At 37.3% G+C, this 11849-nt stretch overlaps 1 pseudogene across 1 annotated transcript; it reads left to right on the top strand.

Moving 5' to 3' along the window:
* The first annotated feature begins 1005 nt into the window (after nucleotides 1-1005).
* On the top strand, nucleotides 1006-3521 carry LOC308633490 (DNA endonuclease RBBP8-like; annotated as a pseudogene). The gene has a single exon. The product of its transcript is annotated as a DNA endonuclease RBBP8-like (transcript).
* The last annotated feature ends 8328 nt before the right edge of the window (nucleotides 3522-11849 follow it).

Raw genomic sequence — 11849 nt, 5'->3', positions numbered from 1 at the left:
GGTAAGGGGTCCCTGAGTGTGAAGAGCATGGGGAGGGGCTTCTGCTATTTTCCTTTCTCCTTTGTCTCACAAGTGCTTAGTGCCAATGATGATCTTGATCCTGGGAGGAGAATCCTGAGAAAAATCCCAGCTTTCTAGCCAGAGAGCTAAGGAGAAAGATTCTTATAGGTCAGAAAGTGTGTGTGTAGAGGGGGTAGTCCTAGAGAGGAATTTCTGGAGCAAGGGTTTCCCTGTCTGTGCATCAACCTCCTTAAGACCCAGGCTCACCCCTGAGCTACCCTGGGAAATAAACAGCAAAGGCCTTAGAGTCTGAACTAGGATCAAAACTACCAGAGTCTCAGTCTAACCACTGAGTAACACATGTGCAGTGCAGATCTGGACCACAGAGCACAGGCTTAGAAAACCTGATTGGAACCACTGGCTGAGGGGGTTAGACCCAGGTTATGGCCTAAACATAAGCTGGTTGATTGGCTCCTAAAAAATACAAATCAACATTCTCCAGAGGAATTTAACAGCTACCCCCCACCAACACCCAGCACTGACCAAAAAAGGAAAGAAAAGAAAAAAAAATTCTTAAGAGTTATCAACAGTCGTCAATGCAAAGAAGGTCCAATATTTGAATTGTCAAAGACTTTAAATGTGAGATAAAAGATAAATTCTCTTGAAAGAATACAAAGTATGAAAGAAATAGAAAATATGAAGATTTTAATGAAATGAATATTTTTGAGGCCGGCCACCCTCCAGCCTTCACACCCCCCTCCCCAGGCCCTGGGAGGTGCTGGTTGTCCAGTTTGGTGAAGGAAATGGGTGATGGAGACCAGTGAGCTGTCATACCTTCACAACCCAGAGGGTGTCTACTTCTGATCTGGGGCTTTTGAGAATCTTGATGCTGTCCCAGAAGCTGTATTTCAGCTGTCTAAAGACAACTTCATACCTATATAATGTAACAGAAAATATCAGAAAACATTAAGCAAACAGAAGTGTGGAACCTGTGACGCTCTTAAGATGAACATCTCTGGGAGCAGTTGTGGATGCCCTAATTCTGCAGATCTATCTAATGACTTTAAGGAACTTTGGACAGAACTAAAATAATGTCATGAGAAAGAAGCACAAGGTTTACAAGTAAAAGTAACTAAGCACAAAGACTAGAAGAATTCTTCACTAAAAATCCACTGCTGAGAGAGCAACAGAAAGTCCTTCATGAAACCATTAAAATTTTAGAAGATCAGTGAGTCTGGTACTTACTTGAGGTGGAGGGCAGGATTATGTGATCCAATACAGTAACTGAAGAACATATGCAGAAATAGCAGGAAGAATTTGAAAAATATTTGACAACAGAATCTTAAACTTATTACAGAACTCGTGAATGAAAAGAATACTCTTCGGGAAGAAAACAAAAAGCTTTCTGAACAACTGCAGCAGAAAATAGAGAATGATCAATAGCATCAAAGCAACTGACCTTGAGTGTGAGAAAAATGTTATTCCAGATTCACCAATAACAGTCTTTTTATTTTCTGTTATTAACCAGCTACAAAAAAGGAGAATCTCTATGTTCCATACATGGAACAAAGCACAGAGTAAATTGGAGTACTGCATGTATACATGTGGAAGGAGCAGTTATCCCACTGATAAATCATCTTTTAATTTGGCGACAGTTGTTGCTGAAACACTTGGATTTAGTGCTCAAGAAGACTCTGAATCTTAAAGTCCTCTGAGCCATCTATCTTGGTGATAAGCTCTACCACACTGTTCAGAAGCAGATCACAAGAAACAGCCTTTTGAGGCATCTACAAGAAATAGTAAAGGTAAGTTTAAGATTTTCAGACTCAATGTCCATCTCCTGTATTTGGAGCTACTTCTAATGTGAAAAGTAGTTTATGTTTGAATACAAATATATATGTTTGTCTTTTAGACACTGGGAAAAAAAATCATTGGAAAACAACCCCTTTCGGCAACATTTCTATTTCTAGATCAGAGAAACCTAGGCCAGATCTGAAGACAGTGCCCTTTGCACTGAACAAGGTCATCAGCCAGTCATCTTCTAATAGGCATACACTTACAAATAAAAATATAAGTGAATCCATAGGAAAACAGAATGACACTGATCACATTAAAGATGATATTACTGATGCTCCTGAGATCCTTGGAAGCAGAATATCCAAAAGGAAAAAAACTGAGGAAGAAAGTGAGCATGAAGTTAAGTTGCCCACAAGCCTTTTTTGATAAAGAAAATGCTTCTCCTTTTCCATTGGATAGTCAGTTTTCTATGAATGGGGGCAACTTGATGAATACACCTCTGGATCTGTCTGATGGATTTCCAGCTACTCAGTGTCAAAAGAAAAACCCAGCAAATGAGACCTTTAAAAACAGATTTAAGCAAATGACTCTTTATGAGGCTTTTAAGCCCATTCCAAAAGACTCTTCCTCAGGCCACAAGGCCTTGGGTGGGAGCTGCATATTACCCAAAGATTCCTCAGAGGAGCCCTAGCTATAGTACTGCATCCTTTAATCCCTGAATCAATCCTCACCAGCCAACAAAACACCATCACAAATAAAAGAAGAAAATCCTGTCTTCAAAATCCCTCTAAGGCCACATGAAAGTTTGGAGACAGAGAATCTCTTTGATGACATAAAGGATGCTGGTTCTCATGAGCCAATAAAAATTAAAACCCAGTCAGCCCAAGGAGCATAGGAACTTTCATGAATCCTTCATTTAAATCCCTGTGGAATTGCTAAAACAAAGTCTCTGCAAAACAATCAAGATGTGTCCTTTGAAAATATAGAGTGGAGTAGAGATCCACAGTGGAGTACAGATCCAGGAGCAGACTTCTCTCGGTATAAAATGGATGTTACTATAACAGATAAAGAATAGTAGTCTGTCAAGATTGGGAGAGATAGTGGACATGGACTGTACATTGGTCAATGACACCTCAGTGACACCATGCTTTAAAAAATGAAGAAGAGCAAAGAGGAGAAAAAATTTCAAATGGAGAAAAAAAGATGGATGGTAGCCTGGAAGATATGTTTGATCCGATGACCCATGAAGAATACGAATCTTGTTTGGCAGATAATTTCTCCCAGATGGCAGATGTGGAGGAGGAATTGTCCGCTGCCACAGAGAAACCAAACACACATGGTGATAAACAGGATAAAATCCAGCAGAAAGCATTTGCGGAGCCATATTTTAAAGACCATCAGAGAGAGCCCAGCTTACAAAATTCTCATCACATTGAGGTAGTTCGGAAGAAAGAAGAGAGAAGAAATCTGCATGGGCAGACATGTAAGGAATGTGAAACTTATTATGCAGATACGCAAGCAGAAGAGAGAAAAGAAGTGAGATTTCTGCTCCAGACACGGATCTCACTACATTCCACCCAGCACACCAGAGAATTTCTGGGAAGTTGGTTTTCCTTCCCCCACAGACTTGTATAAAGGAAGATCTTGATCTTTGCTCTTGCCCAAAAAGATGGTAGCCTCACCATGCAATGTTTTCTCCAAAACACAAAAAGCAGAAGACATAGATTTTGAAATAAAAAAACAGAAGGATAGAAGACAGTTTTCCCCCTTTTAGTTATTTAAAGTTGATATTAAACATTGATTTTTTAATCTTTTGTAAATTGATTAATAAATATTTTTTCCATTAAAAATGTTTCTAAATGGAATTTACTTACCATACAACTATTTAAAATGTGAACAGGTTTGTATTTCTTGCTTTTGCACCTTTAAAACAATAAGGTGTATTTGGCACTCTAACTTAAGAGTTGTTTGTTTACTTTACTTGGTTATTACAGTTTTTTAAATTAAAAAAAAAAGATTTTTGAACTGAAATATACAGCAGCTGAAATTTTTAAAAATTATTGAACAGGTTCAATATCAGAGTGGAGATGATAGAGAAAAGAGTCGTGAAACTTAAAGCCAGAATCACAGAAATTATCTAGTCTGAAAAAGAAGAGAGAAAATATGGAAAAAAATGAACAGATACTGAGGACCCCTGTGTGACAACAAATAGTCTAACATTTGTGTTACTGGTGTCCCAAAGAGAAAGAGGGTGGAGCAGAGAAAAAGCATTTGAAGAAATAGTTGGCTGAAAAATTCCTACAATTTGTGAAAGAAAAAAAACTTAGAAATTGAAGCAATTCAGAAAACCTCAAATAGGATAAATGAAAAAGAAAACCATACCCAATCAGATCATAAACCAATTGCTGAAAACCAATTATTATGGCAAATCTTGAAAGCAGCCAGAGAAAAGTAATACTTCTCATACAGGGGAATAATTATTTGTTCGACTCTGGATTTCTCATCAGAAGCTATAAAGACAAAAGACAGTCAAATAATCTCTCTCAAGTGCTGAAAGAAAAGAACTGTCAACCCAGAATTCTGTGTTTGGCAAGAAATATCCTTTGGGAATGAAGGCAAGATAAAGCTATTGTCAGAGATGACACTAACAGAATCATCCTGGTACATCAGCTCTAAAATTGCTAGGACAGGAAATTCCTCAGGATGTGGAAGGGAACACAGGCCATCAGAAGTGATGAAAGAGCAACAGAAATGTTAAATATTGGGGTAAATATGACTATTCTTCATTGAAGGCCTTTAAAATGTGTTTGGCTGTTGAAAGCAAAAATCATAACATAACTGATAGAGTTGTTGCTGCGTGTAGATGTAATATATGTGGCATCCACAGCATTAAAGGTCTGAGTGTTTATCTAGGGTCTGTCTTAATTTCTGTATCAGGACATTATCTCTGATTTGTCTCTATTACCCATAGCAATGGAGCACCTGTGAAGAAGTTCAGAGAGTTGCAGAGAAAATAGTTACCTTGCACAACTCAGTTGTAACGCAAGGAAATCAGAAAATTCATTGCCCACTTATTTTTCTTTTCTTTTTTTTTTAATTAGAAGTGTGCTCTAGATATTTGTACAGATTTATTGTTTCTGGTTATTTTCATATGGACAGCACAGCTCAGGACTTCCAAAATATTTGATAGAGGTACTATATGATTCTTAATTGCCTCTCCCATACTGGTTTTGTGTTTTTTCTCTCACTTCAAACTACCATTTGTGAACTGGGAAATGTGACCAACCTAGTGTTTGTAATTTAAGTAACTTTTATTAAATGACATTAAATTTTGCTTTCTCCCTGATTTTGTTAAATGTCTTTACCAGTTTGAACACTATTCTGATCCCTACCCTTGATGGAGGGTGTAGTTCATTCCCTGGGTAGGATACTCCTGCTTTGGATCCTTAAGTTTGGACTATGGCCTCCTAAAATTATTGAATATAGAATCTGTTCACCTCTCCAATGAGCTGCTGCTGATAGTAGCCAGGCACTCCTACTCTTGAGAATGTTTCCTCTACTTTTTCCTCAAATTTTTTTACAATGTTTATTTTTTTAAGGTGGACACAATATCTTTATTTTTTTTTATCTTAATGTGGTGTTGAGGATTGAACCCAGTGCCTCGCGCATGCCAGGAGAGTATGCTACCACTTGAGCCACATACCCAGCCCTCAAATTTCATACTCATCCTTCTCTCACAAAGGGATACAAAAGGAAGAATTCATTGGATTTTCCTTACTTACCTTCTTTCTCTGATACAGTCTTTTTTGAAAGCACAGGGGTGAGATTAGCACATTAAAGCTGTTCTTTTCCAAACTTGATGTCATGGCATTTGTCACTTTATCAGTCTGGTGTTGGTAGTTGTTTGCTGTTGTTGTGTTTGCTGGGGTTTTCTCCTCCTGCTTGGAGGCAGGGAGGATCACTTTGTGAAGGGTAAGTAGAGGAATTATTAGTGACTTGACTTTATTCTGCTGTCTGTACACAGAAGCCTGAGCATGAGATCAACTTTGGCCATAAAATTCTGTATGCATTGCTGAATGACTCCACATCCTGCATATTCATATTAAAAATATCAGGGTTAACATAAAAATTAAGAGTAGTTCCCACAAAACCTACATAACTTTGTAATCACCATGCCAACAAGGAAAATATCTATTAAAAATTCTTGCACAGATAAGACACTGAGATTTTGTTTTTTGTTTTAAGTGAATGTAGCTTAATAGGAGAAGAAATAAGGAAAGGTTAAGGCTGCTGATTTATGGAGACGAGGATAGAAAGCTTACATGTGGACAGGATATCACAAGATTTGTAAGACACAGCTTGTCGCCAAAACTGAGCTAAGAAGGAGGCTGTGAGGTGGGAGGGTGCCCCATGTAGTAAATTATTCCTCTCAGTTTTCAACCAGTGGCACTCATGTAGTTTGTGTTTAGCTATTATTAGTTGATGGTATAAAACATTACATTGCTGGGGGAAATTGCATATGAAAATTCTCAGCATAATGATATCTTTCCCCTATTCACCATTCCGGGTGGGCTATCTTGGATTACTAAAAGACTTGAGACAGCAAAACATACTGTTCCTATTCATGCTCAGCTCCTAAGTTGATTTCAACAGGAACTCTATCTACTAGCTCATAAAAAATGGTTGCATATCATATATTTTTAAAGTGGTCTTGTCAGATTTTTATAACACTAAAACAATGAAGAACAATTAATAGTGGGAAAAAATAATGTAATAGCTTACTGATTATGCTTATATTACGACTGAATATAGAAAGACTAGAACTATCTATACATGCCTTTGAAAAGAATTTTATAAACAACAGTAAATAATTCATTGGAATATAATATGGTCAATAACAAAAATTTACAATCACATTCATTTTCTTGAAAAGATATTTAAATACTATTCTATTTAAAATATACATTATATACATATCTGTGTGTATACATGCACACTAAAATATTAACTACAGTCACCTTAATGTACTAGGATTGTAATTGATTTTTATTTTGTTTTTCTGTATTTCCTGTTTTCCTACAATAAAATTATATTATTCTTGATATAAGAGGAGAAGTTAGTAAGAACACTTGTATCTGAAAATGCTGTAGCTCTCACAGTATTTTATAACATAGAACAGCAAGCAATATAATATCAGAACCATAGGGAGCTAGTTTTAGAGTTTCTTCCGCTTCCACTTACTAGGTTGGTAGAGCTTGTGATGTGTGCACGTGGCATGAAATGTAGCTCTGGGGTCTGGAGGGGTTAGACCAACACACACTTAAAGGTCTGTTGGGGTTCATCTGTGGCAACATCCTAGGCTTATCAACAAACTTCATTTTCAGAGGTCATCCATCTTTTACGGAAACACGATTTCCTTGGAGGCACATGCAGATGCAACACAATCCAGAGTCTTTATTGGGGGAAGGAAAGAGTGATTATAACCACAGGAAAGCAGGTTAACACTACATCATGAATCAAGCTACCCAAAATAAATAAAGTGCTCTCTTACACTTGCATATGTGGCCACATCATGGTGTGAGCCATCAAGGAACAGGGAAAAGTCTGTGGGCTCTCCGTTGTTTCTGAGACACAGAAAACAGGGCTTATTCCCCAAGACTCGGGCACAGTTACAATTCTTCATGTCAATAAAATCCACATATCCCTGGGCCAATGTCTTAACCCCTCTGGGTTTCTGATTTCCCAGTTGTAAAATGTTTGTGATGATTTCAATTGTTCTCCTCTGGCTCTGAAATTCTATTGTGTTATTTATAATATAAGGGAATTTAACTATTAATTGAACACCTCTGATGCGCAAGGTATTGTGTTAGATGTTTCAGAAGGTATAAAGTTGAGTAATATGTAGCCTCCCCCCTCAGAAAGCTTACAGTCTAATAGAGGAAGCAGGTATACAGATATGCAAATAACAAAGACAAAATAAAAGTTCCTCTAGAGGACCTATGCAAGACCCAAGAGCTGAAATCGTAACCTGAAAGTGTTCTCTTGTCTCTAGAGACAATTGTTTGGCCATATAGCTCTTGAACTATAAACTGATCCCTTTTGAAATTTCCCAACTAAAAAGCCAATAAAAATAGAATCTGTTTTGTGGTAAAAACTAATGAAATTTATTCCAGAAAAATAGAATAAAACCTCAGTAGTTCAAACTAAAGGAGGCAAGAATTGAGAATGAATGCAAAGTTAATTGTATGATATGGGTATCACGTGACTTTAATAAACTCCAGGTTTACTTTTAAGTATTACAGAAACATTATGTGAAAATCTCCATAAAGTGCCTTTATAGAACATAAAATCAAAAGACCGTATATATCTAATCTGAACTTCTTAGTGCATGAGTTAGAAAACTCATACAAATGTGTTATATGAGGCTCTAAAGAGAGGGGTAATTTTAGAAGGAACCTAGATAGCTCAGTTGGGAGAGTGTTATACTGAAGAGAAGAGTTAGTTTAAATAATAAAGCATATATGTAAAGAAATATATGTAGAGAAATTTTAAATATATGTAAAGAAATTTTCATTAACTTGAAATTGGTTCAATGTACCTTGTTCTCCACTCTTCTCTCCATATCCTACAATCTCATTCTGTTAGTTTGAACTTCACACACACACATACACACACACACACACACACACACACACACACACACAAGATGACAAGATGTTTGGTAGCAAAAATAAGTTGTCATTTATCCATGGCCCTTTCCATTCATCCTGGCTCCAACCAGGCAAGTTTTTTTTTCCTTAATGTTTAGACTTTATTATCAATATGAAACACATTTAAGGAAGAAGAAAGTCAACAAATAGTATGTCATATGTTTCCAGGACAGGGGCCTGAGCATCTACATTTGCAAGTAAGATAATTGTCTATTGGATAGTACTTGAGATGTGCTGTCAAGGCCTCTTTATACCCAAATTCTCTTCCCTGCTAAACTGCTATGGCTAAATTACATTTTTTATGAATTTCATTTTTCTGGGATATAATTTTGTGTCACCGGATGTCATGTATGAGAGATAATATACCAAGACTTTAATAAGTTAAACTGTGTGAAATTCCTGCTTTTGTTGGCAAAAAAAGATGCAATTTTATGTGGCTGAACCCATGTTTTGAAAGATTAACTTACTAGATATTAGTCATCATCTTAGTGAGCAGATAATAGGACTCAAAAGAAAACAGATGCAGAAAAGTTCTACTTTGACAAAAAGAAGGGATTAGAAACTTATGGGTAGAGCACTAGAAAAAGAAAAGGGGTGAAAGAAACAAACTTGGTTCACACTACGATTTCTTCAATGACAGCTGCATTCAGAAGGGCAGAAGGAGGAAGAGACTTGATCTCTGTTTAGCAAGAAAAAAGCTTATGAAATACCTAGTAAGACATTCAAACCTATATAAAATGAACAGCTGGACTTTTTAATATCATTTACTATAATAATTGCAAAAAAGAGAAAGATCACTCTAGGTAAGGCAAGAATGTGCCAAGGTGGTACCTTCATCTGAGCTTTGAAGGATCTGAATAAGTAGCAGAAAGTATGCTCCACTCAGGGCAAATCTTAGCCCCCAAATAATGGTAGTTCCAATGTGGATAGAAAAAAGAACCCTCCACCACTACACACATAGACCAGCCTCAAAACACCTTTACTCTTCTCTTTGCTGTTCTCGGGCTTGGTGGAACCTAACATTTCATCCCATGGGATTAATTCGTGTGAAATAGCTATTTATATTTTCACCTTTGGAACAGCCCAGAAAGAGGAAAACCTCATACAAGACAGTGCCAGTAGTCCCCATCTCAGGTTGAGTTCCCTGTTCTTGAGCAAGAAAACCCAAGAGAATGAGAAGGTTATAGAAAGTCCCTATCTCCTTGGCTTGTGAATTCAAGTTCCATTTAAATTAATTGTGAGAAAATAAATATATAGAAATGAAGGCATCAGCATCAGCACATTGAAGTTAGGTGTGCAAATGTTTTTAAGCCTAGAGGGAAAACCCAAATAGTTCACTGAACGTAGTCAATTAAGGCCCATGTTTCACCATGCATTTGGCCTCAGCATGGGCTGTGAGGCAGGACAGCCAGGAGAAGGTGGAGATGCACTAAGCAGAGCTCACAGGTGCTTTTACACAAAGACGACTCTACTTGTATTTCTGAGACTCTATCAGAAAACATATTTAGAGCATGTATTTGTAAAATTAATCATCCCAGTTTTGATCATTCCCATTCCCCACCCTTTCATTTAATTATCACTTTTCCATTGCTTTAAGTTGTCAGTGTTTATAATAATATCTGCCTTCTTCCATCAGTATTTATTTATTGGAGGGAGCTCAAACTCAGGGCCTTGTGAATGCCAATCAAGTACTCTACCAGTCCTCTAACCCCTATCAGAATGCTTTTGTGTGACAGATAATATAATTCTATCAAAAAGTAAAGGAGTTTAATGTTTTTTATCCTGGATGCATTATTTGCAGGTATACAATTTCTGTCTGTTTCTTTTCAATTTTTCAACAGTTAGCAACTCCCCTACAACCACCATTTTTACCTCCTGACCCCAAAATTCTTTCCCATAAAAAAGATCCTTGTCCAAAAATGGCTTTCAGACTTCACATCTCAAAAGCAATAGGTTGTGTATGATGGACAAATGTCTCAGCAAGATGAACAGGTGAGTCAAAGTAATGTTAACAATGAATGGATTGGACTGCATTGGTGAGGGTTCTGAAAGACAGTAGAAATGCTGCTTGAGGAAGATAAAATAATTTAGGGATGTATTAGTCAATTCAGGCACCACAAACAATTACCATGAAATGGATGGTTTAAACAATATTTATTTATTTATTTATTTGCAGTACTGGAGGCTAGAAAGTCTAAGACCAAGGTTCAGCAGGGTTTGGTTGCTGTGAGGTTTCTCTTCTTGGATTGCAGATAACTGCCTTCTCACTATGTCTTCATAAACAGGGGAAGAGAGAGTGAGCTCTCTGTGTGCTTTCTTTGTAAGGGGCCTAATCCCATTGGACAAGGGCCCCACCCCCTGGACATAATCTGACCTTAGTTACCTCCCAAAGCCTTTACAATATTGAATACAAACATTCAGTCCACAATAGGGAACAATTAAATCTGGCATGTTTTTTTCTGAATTTCTCCACTAGTACTTCTGTATGTTTCTTTTGTCCACAATCGTAAATGCTTTCCAGATTCAGTGTCTACTTTGCAAAGCAACTGTATATGTGCCTCTGTTCACCTTGCAACTAATTTTAAGGCAGATCATTCTAGTTTCCTGTCATATAACAAGAGAGCCAGAATTACTATATGAATCTCCTTACAAGTGCCCAGTATCACTGTTAGTATGAAAATTTGGTGTGAAAGGCAGAGATCTGCTGGGAACTAAATGAGAGCTGGGCCACCAAGAAAAGGGTTAAACCCACCTGGCTTGGGAAAGGGGTGATAGTACAAAAGCTCCTTGTGATAAGTATCACTGACAACCTTCTCTCCCCTGCACCTGGGACTCCAACTCTCCTATGGTTTCTGCAAACTTAATATAATCAATTATTCCATGTTTGCAATGGTCTTTTGATGTGTCAACTTGTCTAGACTCCAGTTCCCAGTTGTTTAACCAAACACTAACCTAGGTATTGCTCTGTGAAGGTGTTGTATAGATGCCAATTAAAGCACACCGTCAGTTGGCTTTAAATAAGGAAGATAGTCCGAGATAGTCCAGAGTGAAATTTTGGCATGCATGATAGTAAACCTTGCTACCTACTATGGAGAAATCAAGGAAGAAGGACTATCCATTCAAACATTGTGAATCTGAAAATGCATTCTTCTAGCTGAGATGGCTAGAGGGGTGAGAACTTTGTTTCAGCCTGAAATTCCCTCTACTGGTAGAAATAGTCAGAAATTGCTTCTGTTAATGAAAACAGAACCAGAGGACTTCAATTTCCTTGGGAGGCCTTTCATACTAATTAGAATATCTGCACAAGTAAGCCCTGCATACTTGAATCTCAGAGTTCCTGAG

This window comes from Spermophilus citellus (genome assembly GCF_964194105.1).
Source record: "Spermophilus citellus genome assembly, chromosome: 14".
Classification (NCBI taxonomy): Eukaryota; Metazoa; Chordata; class Mammalia; order Rodentia; family Sciuridae; genus Spermophilus; species Spermophilus citellus.
The sequence above is the reverse complement of the archived record's forward strand: the minus strand, read 5'-3'. Positions and strand labels throughout refer to the sequence as shown.